This window comes from Myotis daubentonii, chromosome 19 (assembly GCF_963259705.1).
Source record: "Myotis daubentonii chromosome 19, mMyoDau2.1, whole genome shotgun sequence".
NCBI lineage: Eukaryota > Metazoa > Chordata > Mammalia > Chiroptera > Vespertilionidae > Myotis > Myotis daubentonii.
The window spans coordinates 27,738,284-27,752,466 of NC_081858.1; the positions used below are offsets into that span (position 1 = coordinate 27,738,284).

Below are 14,183 nucleotides of genomic sequence, written 5' to 3' on the forward strand. Positions count from 1 at the left end.
TGAGAAAATGTTACGTTCTATGGAGCGTATCGCAATAATATTGCGGGGGAGGGGTGAGTACACTGTACGAGCATAGTCTCTACCCCAATCCAGAAGCTCTGTCCCTCTTCCCAGAGGCGACTCTTTGTTTCTTGCCTCTCCTTCTAGGAACAGCCCAGGCCTAAACCAGTACATCTTTAAATCTATTATATATTTTTCTTTGACTACAAATGGAGGAAGAAATATTCTGTTTTGGATGGCATCTTTTCACTTAACAACACATCCCGGTCGTCGCACATCAGCACGTGCAGGTCCGCTTCCTGGCTTTCTGCCCCTGTGTAGAGCTCCGCCGTGGGGACCTATGGCAACGCAATTACGGAGTTCCCGACTGATGACCATGTCACTCGTTTCCAGTCTGAATGGCAAACAGCGTTGCAGTAAACACCCTTGCACTAAGGCTTCAGGCATACGCACAAATACAGGATAAACTCCTAGTTCTGGGATTGCAGGACCAAAAGGTTAATGCATATCAAATATTAATATTGCTAAACTGACTTCCCTAGAATTTACGCCAGTTGATACTCCTGCCAAGAATTCATTCATTCATTTTTAAAAATGTATTTTATTGATTTCAGAGAGGAAGGGAGAGGGAGAGAGAGATAGAAACATCAGTGATAAGAGAGAATAATCAATCGGCTGCCTCCTGCACACCCCCCACTGGGGATCGAGCCACAACCTTGGCATGTGCCCTTGACTAGAATAGACTCCGCGACCCTTCAGTCCACAGGCTGACGCTCTATCGACTGAGCCAAACTGGCTAGGGCCATTCATTTTTTAAAAATATGTTTTTATTGATTTTAGAGAGGGAGAGATAGAGAAACATTGATTGGCTGCCTGCCTCCTCCTACTGGGGATCAAACCCACGAACCTGGGTATGTGCTCTGACCCGGAATCAAAGTGGTGCCCTTTCGGTGCCTGGCCAGCTGAGCCACACAGGCCAGGGCCATTCCTTCATTTTTTTTTTTTTTAACTCAACCACTATTTGCGTGCCTACCATGTGCCAGGCTCTACTCACGGCCCTGAGAACTCAGCAGATGAACAACCGCCAATAACAAGAAAAGGACAAACAAAAAAAGTAAACTCTGCAGTATTTCCTTAGGCGTGGCCAAGAGAAAGCAGAGAAGGGGTCCCCGCTGGCCAGGGTTGGGGTTGGGGTTTCAGCAGGGCGGTTAGGGTATGAGAATTCTAGGCTTCGGTTTCCTTATCTACGAAAGAGGATCACAGCTCCCATTCCATAGGGCTACTGGAAGGATTCAATGAAATCACGGCTGGTACAGAACAGCGAACGCTTCCTTAATGACAGCTGTTGTTACTCTAAACAGCCTTACAGCTGAGAAAACCGGAGCCGAGGGAGGGACCATTTGCCTAAGGTCCCAGGGAAAGGGGGCGGTTGGGTAGGAACCAGAACCCGGGCCTCCGGGCCCCCCACGCAGAGTTCTCCCGAATACACACCAAGAAGCCACCCCCCGGGCTGTTCACGGGCAGCGGGTTTAGGTAAGAGCTCCCTGAGAAGGTGATTTTCTGGACCAGCGAGCGGGAGGGCGGATGAGGGGGCACGTGGGGTTCCTCGGGGAGAAGCGGGCCGGCCTCAGGCAGCCCGGGGCTGGGCCTGCTGGGGCGCGCTCACAAGACGTCCAGGCCCAGGACGCTGCTCTCGGCCAAAGGCAACAAGCTTGCTGGCGGCTGCTGGCCCATCTGCTCCGATGAGACTCTCCCAGAGCCCGGGCTCCCATTGGTTTCATTCCAAGGAATCTCCTGGAGAAAAGATAAGCAGCGGTTCAGTCGCAGCTGTGGAAATAATCAGTTCTGGGGCGCTCAGATCTGTGTGGCCCGGGGGGGACTGTCAAATAAGCCAAGTTTGTGCTGTGCTCTCTCAGCTCCCCTTGCCTTTCCCTCACCCTGTGGCACCTTCTCGCTCTGCCCACAACCAGGTCCCCTTTCCTTGATTTTAATTATAATTATTACTATTATTTTTAATCCTCACCCAAAGATATGTTTTCATTGATCTTTTAAAGAGAGGAAGGGAGAGAAAAAAAAAATCAATGTGAGAGAAACATCGATCGGTTGCCTCCTGTTTGCAACTTCGACCCGAGCAGGAGTCAAACCCGCAACCTCGGTAAGCGCCCTGACCTGGAATCAAACCTGCAGCCGTGTGGTGTACGAGAAGATGCTCCCACCAACTGAGCCCTCCGGCCGGTGCTTTCCTTTATTGGTTTTGGGGGCGGGGGGAGATTGATTGATTGTTGTTGTTCCACTTATTTATGTATCATTGGTTGCTTATTGTAAGTGCGCTGACTGGGGGTGGAACCCACAGCCTTGGCGTATTGGGACGAGGCTCTAACCAACTCAGCCACCCGGCCAGGGCCCTAACCTTCCCTTTAGAAGAAGATGCTCACTAGGTTAACAGAGAGAGTACGGAGCCCGATTCAGAGGAGCCAGCATTCTGGGACTGACCTCTGCTCGCCAGTGCTTATATGAACTTGGGCAAGTCAGTTACTTTCCTGGGCCTCAGTCTCTTTAGCTACAAGAATGTTGGATATCAAGTATCATGGAGCAGATGATGCTGCAAAGGGCAGGGACCCCATTGATCTGCCTAAAGGCAGAGAAGTACACGGAGGAGGCGTGAGGCCAAGGGCAGAAACTGTCAGGGTGCGGGTGCCAGAACCACCGAGCTGCTGGTGGGACGTGCGCCGTCTGACGCGTGGTGCCCGGCGTCCAGTTCTGGGTCAGCGAGAAGGGAGTTTGCCCCTGGACGAGAGGCCCGGATTTTGAAGTCTATTCTCGTCGGAGGCTCTCTCTGCATTAAAGACTCCACGCAGGGGAGCATCCAGACCAGCTCTGGGCCACACCACGTCGCTCTAAAAGGAAACAGATCAAAAAGAGCTGTGGCCCCGATCGCCAGCCGCGAGCGGAGCGCCCTGCCTCGGGCCGGCCGCAAGGTTCCCCGCGAGGCCGAGAAGAGGAAAGGGGACCCATGAAAGGGATCGGGCGCTCAGACTTGGGAAAGTGACATGAAGGTTTCAAAACATGTTAACGACAAGCGCTTGTGTGGGTGTTCCCATTTTTGCTGCAGCTGTGGCCAGTTACGTTCCCAGATGAGGCTTCCACTGGGGTCATCTGAGAAGACGTAACCTTGGTGACCGTCACTGACGCCTGCTATCAGGGTGGCGTGCGTAATCTTTTTTTATTTTTTATTTATTTATTTATTTATTTATTTATTAAATATATTTTATTGATTTTTTACAGACAGGAAGGGAGAGGGATAGAGAGTTAGAAACATTGATGAGAGAAACATCAATCAGCTGCCTCCTGCACACCCCCCACTGGGGATGTGCCCGCAACCTAGGTACATGCCCTTGACCGGAATCGAACCTGGGACCCTTGAGTCCGCAGGCCGACGCTCTAGCCACTGAGCCAAACCGGTTGGGGCTCGTAATCTTTTTTTAAAAAACATTTTTTTATTGATTTCTGAGAGGAAGGGAGAGGGAGAGTTAGAAATATCAATGATGAGAGAGAATCAGTGATTGGCTGCCTCCTGCACACCCCCCTCCTGGGGATCGAGCCCACAACCCAGGCATGTGCCCTTCACCGGAATCGAAACCCGGACCCTTCAGTCCACAGGCCGATGTCCTATCCACTGAGCCACACCAGCTAGGGTGGCGTCCGTAATCTTAACTTTCCCCACAGAGGAAGGCATGGAGGAGGCGGACTTGAGATTCCGGACTCTGAACTAACCTGGGCAGTCACTGCCTCAGTGTCCCCGCCCGGGAGAACAAGCCAGAACAGGCCCCAACTTTTCTCTGCCATGCCACAGTCGGGCTGACAACAGACTCTCGCAGGCGTGGGTCCTGCGGTGGAAGCACTCGCGGGCCCTGAGCGCCTGGGCTGGCACATCTGCCAGGCCTGCTCAGCCCCGCTCCCCGCCGGCCGGCTTAGGCCAGCTCTCTAAGCCAGCGGTGAGTCCTCACAGGGAAACGCCGGGCGGGGCGGGCGGGGGGGGGGGGTGCACTGTTTGCGAGGAGTCTTCAGTGACTTTCCACTGGGCTGTGGGAAAATTTGACAGTCGCCTGCGGCTGAATCATAACCCAGAGGTCCCGACCACTCAGATCTTTGAAAATTCCTTTCATTCCTTTCCCAAAAGGGGAACCTGGCAAGCGCTAATTGGTTAATTCCATTCACCTCTGTGCGCTGCGATCGCACGTAGGTGCAGAGCTGGTGCTCTCAGCAGGGGCAAAGGGCGTCGGAATAACAGCATCTACAGTCGCTAATGACAACAGCTTCCGTTTATCTAGTACTTGCTGCTGTCAGCACTTTCAATGAGAAGGTGGTTGTGTGTTTTTTTTTTCATTGAGTCTTCATAACCACCGAGGGGAGTATCTACTACTAGTATCCCCAGTTTACAGATGAGGAAACTGAGGCCCAGAGAGGCTGACAACGTGCCCACGAGTCACGCAGCATGGACAGGAGGTGTGCGGTTGAACGCAAGCATGCTGACTGCCGGGTCCGTGTCCCTGGCTGGGGTGTTACACGGGACCCAAACGCCAGGCCGGCACAGACGCTCTGAGCTCAAAGGCCCTTCAGCTACCGCAGATCAGCCCCAGACTTTGCAGCTGAGAAAACAGACCCAGGAGCTGATGGGAACGGCCTGGTGACGGAGCCAGGACCGGAGGCGCCCTCCTCACCGAGGGCCGGGGCTCTCTCCGCTGCGTTCTCTTAAGAAGCTGCAGTTCTTCGATTCTTCATCCTTTATTCTTTAGGAAACGGAACTCAAATGGATAGAAACGTAAAGATACGTTCATACGGTTCTACAATATGCTGATTCTCCCATCCTCTCTTCCCTTTTTAAGGGCTTAAAAAAAAAAAAAAAAAACTTGGCTCTTTTAGGACCTTTATCGTTGAAAGTATTACGTATGTCCCCCTTTTTTCCCATTGACCCCTTCTAGCCTGTACCCAGCCCCCCACCGCCCCCCCCCCAGCACTTTTTTTTTAAAGCCCAAGAAAGTGAAGGCTGAAAAAGATATTGGAAAATCTTTTAACCATTTTTCCCGTCTTTTACCAAACACTGCTATTCAGCGGCGATTTCTCATTGTCAATCATCCAATGAGTGTTTTTAATCTCACACTACCCTCCTTGGCCTCTCCCTCTTAGGAGATGACCGACCGAGGCTCAGCGTGTCCCTCAGCTCCCGTGTATCCATCGGCCGGCCTCACTCTGCACAGGCCGGCCCTCACCTCCTGCCTTCTGTCCCGGGGGGAGCGGGCGTCCGTATTTCTCCCCAAGCAGTGTCTGTCAGGGACCTCGGCCCGTTCCTTCGCACCCTCCTCTGTCTAAACCGACAGACAGAATGTGATCTTTGTAGCGAAACAAATCTTCACCCCTCTGGGCAAGTTAGTTAACCAGGTGAGTCAGGACAGCATACCTCCCTTCGAGGTGATGATGAGAATGGAATGAAGGACTGTGTGAAGCGTCAGTGGACCACCGGGCACACGTAGACACTGCCTGCTCTCTCCTGGCTCCTTCCCCTTTTCACAGTAATGTTCGAAGGAGCTTCATTTTTGTTGGTTTTGAAGCCCTGTCTTATGCCCTGGCCGGGGTGCCTGCGTTGTCCCAGGCACCAGGAGGTCGCCAGTTCGGTTCGATGTTTCTCTCTCCCCCCACCCTTACTCTCTCTCTAAAAGTCAATAAAAAGAAAATATCTTTTACAAAGCCCCATCTTACCCTCAAACAATGGACTATTCTTGCTCCTTCCTGTCATTCCAAGCTGATTCAAGCTACCGTCTCTGTTCGCCCTTCCTTCTCCCGATTCAATGAACTCTGGACTCTATATGCTGGTTCCCACGAGGGACCAGCTTAGCTCACTTCCGTCCTCTCCTGAGCTCTGAATGCAAGACCCACTGTGCCCTGACCCCGACGGAGGACTGCCTCCTGCCCGGCTCTGCCCCGCGGCCCGCTCATCTCTGCGTCTCCTCTGGCTTCTCTGGGCGCTTCTTTCTTCCCCTCATCCTTCTGCGTCCTGCCTCTGGGGGACGTTCCCTCAGGGACTCGGCCGCCACTGTTGGCTAAGATTTCAGACTCTTGCTCTCTCTGGTCCAAAGGCCAGTCTTTAGGCCCCAGACCCGCGCTTCCATTGTTCACGGGGCTCCCTGGGCATCTAAGCCTCCACATCTGCTGTTTTCTCCCCTCACGGCTCCGACCTCCTAACTGGCTTCAGCATTAAACCGATGCTCCAGCCGGAGGCCTAAGTCGTCTTGAACGTCCCACCTGCTGTCCTCCGTAGTCTGCGTCTGAGTGCTCTCAAATCCCTTGGATTTCTGTGTCCACGTGGCGGCTGAGGGTGCCTCTCTACTCCCAGGGCCTTGCTGCAGGCCTTTGTCATGTCTCAGCTGATGCCACAGACCGGAAGCTCTTGCTTCCAGTCACTCGCCTGCCCGCCCTCGGCTCAGAGCCACGATTACCTAATGAACAGCCCTGGGCGTATTAACCATCCACTCTGGAATCTTAAGTAGCGGCGACCATACGACATCCCAGTACTTACATCTCTAGCTTCCCACTGGAATGGAGGCACCTCTTATTAATTGCATGGCATCGCCCAGGCTAGTGCATGGCACACGTGTGGAGAGAGCTGATTAGTTGAATGCGTGTTGGCTTCCCTCAGAGATACTGTGGGTTCGGTTCCAGACACCGCGGGAAAGCAAGTGTCACAGGAAAGCGCGGTGCAATCTTGCGGCCGATGGAGGGTCTTGCTTTCCATCTGTAAAAAACGCAACACCCGTGAGGCATCACAGAGGGACGCACGATGGACGGGGTGTGTCTGCACAAGCCCAGGGGGGGGGAGAGACAGAGCAGGTTCCTTGTCTCCTAGGAGCGCATGTTCCTTCTGGGGAGACAACGTAAACACAAGAAACGATTAAGAACCCAAACCAGGACACAAGCTCTAAATGCCAGAGGTGCTCAGGAGAGAGGGGGTGAGGGCGAGTGGAGGCTGGTGGAGACCTCACAGAGGAGGGTGGGCGGGTGAGGGCTTGGTGGGAGGCGCGGGATGCCCCAGGGTGGAACGCACAGTAAAAAGGAGAGTATTTGCTGGCCTTCGATGTTGGGGCGCATAAGACTCACCTAGAGGCGAGTGGGCCAGAAAACACAGGCCCTCGAAAGTCAGGAAAAAATGAGTTTGCTCAGAATAACCAAGCGCTGTGCTAATAATACAAAAGCTATACTAATACGAACACTCCTTTTTAATATCTCCCCGTGCACACTGTTACTGCCGTGCTCCTGAGACAGATGTCCTCTCCCCATTTGACAGATGAGGAAACTGAGGCCCGGGGCCCTTAAAGAGCTGTGGCTCAGGGCCACGCAGCGGTGAGCACGGCCCTGTACTAAGCACTACTAGTACAGATAAGCACCAGCGTTCCCGTTGTCGAAGATCTCAAAAAGACACGCGTGCCACTGTCCCCTCACGAACAATTACCTGCAATCCACGTGTTAAGTATTGTCACAAAAACACACACAGGATGGAAGCGTCATTGTAGGAACATTCGTCTACAAGTATTCACCTAAAAAGGCTCTGTTGGGGGACAACAGCCCTGCATCAGAGGCGGTAGCTTCGTGGCTACTACAGCAGGCCAAGCGCGGGCCAGCGAGGGAGGTGATGCCGGTGCAGGCAGTACGAGCAGGAAAGGGCAGAAAATGCAGGACGAAAAGCAGGCATGACAGCAACAGGGTTAATGTCAGGAAGATGAGGCAGACAAGCTGCTAAGTCTGGGAAACGGAATGAAGGATGTTATCAGAGGAAGCTCCATTCATTTGGAGAGATACGGAGGTGGGGACAGAGCAGGCTGCTCCGTTCCGGGAGAATGTAATAAGCCCAACAGAGTGAGCTTTCGAAGTGAGGCGCTTCAAACCGTCCGTGCCCAGGCCTGAGCTGCGTATGAAGACAGGATGTTTAAATATTTAAATGAGCTCGGCGACAGCAGCATGGCCCCTACAGGGTCTCCGCGGTTTTATCTGCGCCCCGTGCTCTGCTAGTCGCTGCTAACAATTCCGCCTGTGGCCACCCTTTCCACAGAAGTGGGGTGCGCGTGCGACGCCGGAGCCCAAGCTGAAACACACACTGATTCCCAAAGGGCTGCTCTGCTCCGCACGCCTCTGGGACTTTTCTATTGGAGCTGCTTTCAGGGTGGATCTAGAATCCGAACTTGATCATCACACTTTGTTTAGCATCTCTAACCTGGTCACCCATACACTTAGTTCTCAGTTAACTTCTCTCTCTCTTTTTTCAAAAATAAAATCTACCTTAAAAAAAACCAAAAACATACCCCACGACATGGGTGCGCGGCCCAGCACTACGGCGGTTGCAGAGGTTGTGCCACAGACTCTGAGCAGCTCCGAGAAGGGCTTTCCCAACACCCCGAGTGGCAACATCACTGTGGGGAAAGGCGCCCCTGCCCGGAGTGGGGCGCCACGCTGCTCATTATTTCACAGGCCTGCTTTTCTTTTTAAAATATTTTTATTGATTTCAGAGAGGGAGGGAGAGGGAGATAGAAACATCCATGATGAGAAAGAATCATGGATTGGCTGCCTCCTGCACGCCCCCTATTGGGGATGGAGCCTGCAACCCGGGCCTGTGCCCTTGGCCGGAATCAAGCCCGGGACCCTTCAGTCCGCAGGCGGACACCCTATCCACTGAGCCAAACCAGCGAGGGCTCCCGGACCTGCTTTTCATTTCATCCCTGAAGCAGCCACACCAGCAAGTACTGCACCATCATCTTCTGCAAAAGGAGGTCCAGAAGAGCTCAGTCGCTTGCCCAGGGTCATAAAGCTGATACGCAGCCAGCGGAGACTGTAGGAACCCCTGGCTGTACGCTGTGCCGTGCGCTTCCGATGGAATAAGCACACCGCTCCCCCACGGTGACAACGTTATCCGGCGGCACGATTACGATAGGACGCCATCACATGCCCATAACCGTAGTGCCCTTTCCATTTCAGGGGTCTCCCCCACCGCGCCCCGTATTGACTAGTTCGGGGAAACACAGGGGAAAAATGAACAACCAGCCATGGAAACATGTCAGAGGTTGTGACAAGTATCGAACATTCGAAGTAGAAATGTCTTTAAATCACCAGGCCTGACCCGCTCGGTGATAATATCATTATGTGGTTTAAGTCCGCTCTCCTCCAGGTCAGCAGGCGGATGGCATTTCCTTCTCCTTCCGCCAGGGGTTCAGCTGAAGGCTACTGTGTACTTAGCAGCTGGGCCTTTGTTCATCGCTCTCGGCTGCAGACAGGGAGCGAGTTCTGCTCATTCCTCCTTTAAACGCTCCCCGTTCGCCGCTGGGGCACCACAAGTTTTTAGAGAGGGAGCAGACCTTTCTGCTACCTTCCACGGGGTTGGAAGCCTGCAGGTCTGAATTATTTAAGAAAAAAACATTTCCACTTGTCCTGCCAAACAACGTTGATCAATGCCCACTTAAGCGATGTGATCATCTCCTCCCGTTGCGTAAGGCCTCCTCTCTCCCTTCAGGTGACGAAGCGAGTCTGCAATCTTCCTTCCTTTAATTGGATAATTTCCAGGCTCGTCTCATCCTTCCCGTTTTTACAACTTCACACGATCATTATTCTGCCGTGCACAGGGCCAAGGGTTTCAGGGCTGGAGTCATTTCGTGGCGCGCACGTCTCTAGTCTAGAACCTTCCACCTATCTGCACACGCTGGCGCGGGGCAGCCCTTTATGGACGCGGGTGTTCCAGACAGACTGGCACCTTTTTCTGCTTGCAGGCTGGCTTTTCCTTCTTCCCGGGTTGACCTGCCTGTGTCCTTCACACATCATTTTAGCTCAGGGGTTTTGTTCTGTCGCCTCGGGACCCGGGTGGCACTTCTGGTGACGGGATCACCTAATATTGTAAACACAGCCACTGTTTATCAAGCACTGAGCAAGCGCTGTGTCTGCAGCCTTAGGTATGTCATACAAACCACACCCAGCCTTCCCCCCCCCCCCCCCCGCCCTTCACAACACATCGCTGTCCCCTACCAACCTGTCACTTCCAGGCCTAGCACAGCACCTGGCCCGTAGCAGGTGCTCAAGAACGAGGAGCCGTTATGGTTATGAAAACAAGCACAGGACTTATTCCTGCTTGACCCCTGGCGCCTGGCACAGGCTCTGGCACATCAGCGGTTGAGCGTCGACCTGTGAACCAGTTCGATTTCCAGTCAGGGCACAGGCCCGGGTTGCAGGTTCGATCCCCGGTTGGGGTGTGTGCGATGTTTCTCTCTCCTCTCTCTCTGAAAATCAATTTTTAAAACTAAAATAAAATGTTTTAAACCAACCAAATGCACTACTAGTATAATATTAACAATAATGAAACCCTCCTATTCCCTGGTTTTTCAGTAAGATCGCATTTCTTGACTTTCACTTATTTATACACCGAACTGTCTTGGATTGCCCTGTGGTCCGCTTATGGTTCTTTGGACGTAACGTCCCTGTTTTGGGGGTTCGTCGTAAAGCGATATCCTGGCTCAGCTCCCCGTCTGAGGACTTTCTTCTACAACACTCCCACCAAGTGGCCACTCGGACGGCACTCGGACGCCCAGATTGAGAGCTCACCGCCTGCAGAGGCAGCGCGATTCCGTCTCTCAATCGCTTGTTGGAAATCACTGCGTTGGGCTGAAATATGCCTGACTTCTGTCCACTGACTCCAGCTCCCCTCCTTAGGGCCCCGTGGGACACACATAAACCCCTTATGCACGACCCCTTCCCATGTCCGATTGCACAGGGACCGCCTCCGTCCTAGTGGCTGGACTAGGGCTCTAGGAGGCCTTTAAAGGGCTGACTGCGTGCAGGGAGCAGGTGGTGTGTCGGCAGGCAGGCCGCCCAGCACAGAGGAGCTGCTCCGAGGAGTGCCGTCTGCTGAGGCCCCTGTGCAGAAATGGCTGCTGGGCTCCGCTTTTTAAAAACCTTCTTAGATTTTGTTTTTAAATAAGAGAACATTTATTTGGTAAACCTAGGAAACAAGTTCTAGACAGCTCTCTTAGGGCTTGGGAAGGAGGAAGGTGATGGCAATGTGCTTGCGGGGCAGGGGAGGGGCCGGGGAAAGGAAAAGGCTTGGACAGGCTCCCCGGAGGGAGGGACAGGCTCCCCGGAGGGAGGACAGGCTCCCCGGAGGGAGGACAGGCTCCCGGGAGGGAGGGACAGGCTCCCGGGGGGCTGACGAACGGGCCTCAGTGCTAAGGGCTTTAAGGTGGAGATTTTAGGGGAGGTCCCAGGGGACGATCTCAGCAGAAGGTCCAGCAGCTTTCCCGGTGTGTCCTTTCAAGCTTGTGGTCTCCACGGATTGGTGGGCCGGCACCATTCCCTGCAGCTGGTCCTGGCCCCGGCTGTGGCTGGTTGTGTTGCTTTTTCTGGGCCTGGAGCTGAAATACAACTGAGGCCTCGATGTTCTCTCTTGGGAGGAAAGGCCAGGGCGTCCAAATCCCACGACCGGCCATGTTCTAGGGGAGGAGGCTCACCCTGGGGCGAGGTCCCACCCGGGGCTTTCCACCGCGGTGACCTTCTGCAGCTGGCCCAGCGTCCTCGCTCTGTTCATGTCGAACTGCCCACCACGTCCCCCCTTAAGGATCTTGGCTCTGAAATCTGTCAGAGAAAAGGGGCTCAGGGGCTCCCTGTAGCTGCTTTCCTTCAGAGCCAAGAGATCCTCGCTCTGTCGGAGGGACGATGAGGCCTGGGCACAGGAGGCGGCCGTGGTGCCAGAGGTGGTACTCTCTGAGTGCAAGCAGAGCTTGTAACCCGGCGGAGACAAACTGGTATAAATGTTCGTATTATCGGGGCAAAAGCTAGAACAGCGAGAATTATGACAAATGGTCTGGTGGAAGGAAAAAGATATTTTAGTTCTAATTCCAAATCTAAGGACGGGAGAAGAATGAACACATTTGTTTGGAGGGTTGAAGTCAAATGTTTAAGAAAATTAGGAAAACTCAGGATTTAGTTCAATTCATAGGTGAAAAATAAAACTTCGAAGACAATTAATTCAAGTCTTATATTCACAACTGTATCACGGTCTACTAGAGGCCCAGTGCATGGATTCGTGCACATTAAAAGGACATTAATTAGAAGTTGGCCAAAGGGGCAGAACGGCGCCTTCCGAGCTAAGAAACAGCCGGCAGAGAAACAAGTTAACCCAGAAATTGGGCCTTTAGACAGGTGACTTGGAAATTGGGTCACCTCAGATCTTTTCTCCCCGGACCATTCTCATTTCCAGCAAGTGTCATGTTTAATTTGGAAATGCGACAGATTCTGAGAGCCTTTCCCCCAAGTTCACAGGGTTCCTGGGAGGATTAAACGGGACAAGGAAGAGGCAGCCCCTCGGGCTCAGGAGAGAAACGAGGACGGGGGACCCCCAGGCTGCGGCCCCGGCGAGCACTGCTCACCCAACGATGAGCATACATCGCAGACCTTCACGTGCTGATGGGCAGAGCCCACCGCACCTTCTGCACCTCACATCCATCCCCGGAGGATGAAAACGGACACGCTGACACACGACGTAGAAACAGACACGGACACTTGTCTAACAAGTGAGCTCTTTCCGTGAAACCAGCTTCCATCATGAAACTCTTTTGTTACAGATGAGGGTAAATAGAGGGATTTTTATGTGACTAGAATTCAGTGGTTCTCAGCCTTCTGGCCCTTTAAATACATCTCATGTTGTGACCCAACCATAAAATTATTTTCGTGGCTACTTCATCACTGTCATGCTGCTACCATTATGAATCGTCATGTAAATATCTGATATGCAGGATGGTCTTAGGCGACCCCTGTGAAAGGGTCGTTCGACGCCAAAGGGGTCGCGACCCACAGGTTGAGAACCGCTGGACTAGATGCTCAGAACCTGTTATAGCTAAATCGCCCCCGGGGCACTGACCGTCTTCCCAGCTCCCTCCCCTCCCCTCCCCTCTTTTTTTACGACAGGACAACAGATCCTGCTAGAACCCAGAAGACACTGCAGATTTCCTGACTCCGGGTTTCTAAGGCTCTTTCTTTAAAAAAAAAAAAAAAAAAATATATATATATATATATATATATATATATATATATATATATTTGATTTTTTACAGAGAGGAAGGGAGAGGGATAGAGAGTTAGAAACATCGATGAGAGAGAAACATTGATCCGCTGCCTCCTGCACACCCCCCCACTGGGGATGTGCCCACAACCAAGGCACATGCCCTTGACCGGAATCGAACCCGGAACCCTTCAGTCTGCAGGCCGACGCTCTATCCACTGAACCAAACCGGCCAGGGCTAAGGCTTTTTTTAAAAAATAAAATAATTTCTAATAAGCTATTGCAAACATAAAGGAAAGCCGAAGAACAGACACCCAGATGTTTAAAGGTTCGTATCCTCTGCTTAGAGTCTTTTTAAAACATGATGTGTCAGCACAGGATGCCCATTCCTGAAATCAATCAAAATGTATTTTAAAAAATAAACCAGAACGATCGCCACAGAAGGATCTAGCGAAGTGTCCTATTCAGAGTGAACAGGAACCGGGGCAAATACAACCACCTTCCTGTGACTTTCTCCCCGTCCTTCTCGGGTAGGTGGTTCCTGCTCGCGGAACCCTGGTGACAGCGCCGCGCAGGCCCCGCCCCCGGACGGCCCCGCCCCCGGACGGCCCCGCCACCCGACGGCAGGGAGAGGTGAGGGAGCCATTAACTAGTGATGAGGTTCCACTTCTGGTCAAGTTCAGCTCCAAGGTCGCCACCTAATGACTCTGCCCTGATCCTGGCAGAGCCAGTTCCTCCGACAGCCTCGCCCTGAGGGCCACGGCCCCGCGGACACCGGCGGATCCGACCCCGGTCCTGCCCGGAGCTCAGGAGCAGGTGCACAATAGGGGCTGGTAGTGCTCGAATGGAGGCGTTCACAAAGGGCTCGCGGAGCCACCTTTCCCCGTCGCGGTGGAGAGCGGCCCTTCCGCCCTTCACCTCAGACCCGCGCGCAGCCCGCCTCACCTCCTCTCCAGGTGGCCCGTCCCGCCCCGACACCTTGGGGCAGGTGAGAGGCGGAACCGGAAGGCGAGCGAGAGCCCGAGGGCGAGGGGACCGGACCTCAAGCCTCCCACGGATGAGGGGGCGTGGCCTGGCGCGTGCCTGAGGAGGCGCGAAG

At 53.3% G+C, this 14,183-nt stretch overlaps 1 long non-coding RNA gene across 1 annotated transcript; it reads right to left on the reverse strand.

Annotated features, from left to right (window-relative positions):
- Positions 1 to 578: 578 nt before the first annotated feature.
- On the reverse strand, positions 579 to 14,133 carry LOC132221895 (uncharacterized). Its single transcript, XR_009450092.1, has 3 exons — positions 14,030 to 14,133; positions 6,575 to 6,790; positions 579 to 1,794 (listed from the first exon to the last, which is right to left on the reverse strand). It is a non-coding gene; the product is annotated as an uncharacterized LOC132221895 (long non-coding RNA).
- Between the last annotated feature and the right edge of the window lie 50 nt (positions 14,134 to 14,183).